Source organism: Mus caroli, unplaced genomic scaffold (assembly GCF_978045245.1).
Source record: "Mus caroli unplaced genomic scaffold, Mus_caroli_1 scaffold_7, whole genome shotgun sequence".
NCBI classification, from domain to species: domain Eukaryota; kingdom Metazoa; phylum Chordata; class Mammalia; order Rodentia; family Muridae; genus Mus; species Mus caroli.
This window is the reverse complement of record NW_028227262.1, coordinates 26,541,852-26,544,261: the sequence shown is the minus strand read 5'-3', so window position 1 is coordinate 26,544,261 and position 2,410 is coordinate 26,541,852.

The following is a 2,410-nucleotide window of genomic DNA, read 5'->3' as shown; positions in this document are numbered from 1 at the left end:
TGTGTGTGTGTGTGTGTGAAGTTACCTTTCACAAGGGTGGCATATCAGCTATCCTGCATGTCAGATATTTTCATTACGATTCACAACAGTAGCAAGATTACTGTCATGAAGTAAAAATAAAATAATTTTATGGTTGGGGGTCACCATAACTTGAGGAAGTGTATTAAAGGGTTAAAGCATTAGAAAGATTGAAAATCATTGTTCTACAAAGGGAAAACCAATTTTTTTTTCAAGACAGGGTTTCTCTGTGTAGCCCTGGCTGTCCTGGAACCCACTATGTAGACCAGGCTGGCCTCAAACTCAGAAATCTGCTTGCCTCTGCCTGCCTCTGCCTCCCAAGTGCTGGGATTAAAGGCATGCACCACCACTGCCCGGCAGGAAAACCAAATTTATCTGGTACCATTCACATTGTAACAGGCCACCGGGTCATAGCATAACTGACATGTTAGAGACACCATTCTGACCCTAAAACCCAGCATGTAGGCCCCCAATACCTGCCAAAATAAAAACAAAGACTCAATCGATCAGAGACTTAGTCCATAGTTTCAGGAAAACCCCTAAATGCTTTGCTTTTTGGCTTCTGTAGTTCTGCTTCTTGCTGGGTGAAATGTGACAACCATTATGCGGCTTTTGTGCATAAAAGACAAAGGGTTGTAAAGCTCAGAGATACAGGATTTGGGCAAGTTCCCCTACAGCTCCCAGCCAGCAAAACTCTTTTCTGTTTGAAGAGTGCCTATGTGGTAGTCTCTGATGGGCTTACCTTAAAACAACATGTTCACATGGCCTGATTTTATTAATCCTTCCATATATTTTTCATAGGTCTTTTCTCCCTTTCTATAAGATTAAAAGGGCCCAGAGGGCAAGGGAGATATTTCCCCATCTCCAAAGATGTAAGCCTACCTGACTGTGACAGGAAAGCAGACTGCTCCCCCCTGAGTGGAAGAGAAGCCCCCATATGCATTGCATTGCTTGGCCAACCGAACCACTGTGCTAGTGGCCTTAGCTAATCCCTCCTGAGTCAGTCTGTCCTTGGTGACCTGGGCTGACAATACATAGGCTGTAAGTTCTACATCCAAAGCTTTAGGCTCAGATCAAGGACTGGCATCTGAACCAGCAGGTTTCTGGCTCCAGGGAACAAATGCTCTTACAGAGCAACGAGCACTACTGCAAAGACCTCTCTCATTTTCACTTAGTAAATATCACACCGTAGTGTAGAGAAGTGTCAGCCAAGAATCAACTGTGGGTTAGAAAATATTTCTCAGAATCAGTTGATTCTATTAGCTCTGAGTATGTATGTTATATGTGTATACACACACACATGAATACAACCACACATAGTTAAATGAAGCTAGAGGGTCAATAAATGTTCCTGATGTAGAAATATGTGTGAACCATTCTTGTTAGTTTATAGGTTCGGAGGCTAATGCAAACAAGTAGGCAAAAACTTCTCATAAGAGTTTTATGTGCTTGGGGCATTTGCAATTGTTACTGAACAAGATTTCAGTAATTTTTTCCACCATCTACTTCATTTAGACAAACAAAACAAAAATGGTAAGAGATTCATACAAATGCTAAGAAACCATAGAAGAAATCAAACTAATGAGTGCAATCAAATAAAATATACCAATAGGGCAGGCAGGCAGGTAGAACGTGGAGCACAGTCAGGTAGAACATGGAGCACAGTCAGATAAAACGTGGAGCACAGTCAGGTAGAACATGGAGCACAATCAGGTACTACGTGGTGCACAGTCAGGTAGTACGTGGAGCACAGTCAGATAGAACGTGGAGCACAGTCAGGTAGAACATGGAGTACAGACATGTAGAATGTGGAGCACAGTCAGGTAGAACGTGGAGCACAGTCTGGTAGAACATGCAACAGTAAACCATGACAATGGACAACCTGAAAAAGAAAACCACATGGGAATAAGAAAAGTGGAAGACGACTATATAAAAAGAAGCTGAGATAATAAACAACTCAATGAGGTAATCTAACAGGAAGAACAAAACAGCAAGCATGTGGCTTACAATTCAAGGTAAAGCAAAGGAGACAAGCACAATAAATCAATCTAACGGGAAACGGGTGTGTGCTGCCCACTCTCAGCGCAAGCCGGTACACACAAGACAAAAGCTATCCTGCATTCATATGAGAGGACAGTGTGGCAGTGCTGCTCACAGAGATGGAAACTGAGATAAAATGTCTGCCTGGAAATATAGTTCCACGACACAGATAAAGAAAATGCACTTAGCCGGGTGTGGTGGTGCACGTCTTTAATCCCAGCACTTGGGAGGCAGAGGCAGGCGAATTTCTGAGTTCAAGGCCAGGTTGGTCTACAGAGTGAGTTCCAGGACAGCCAAGATACACAGAGAAACCCTGTCTCAAAAAAAAAATGGTCATCTGAAGTGACCAAGT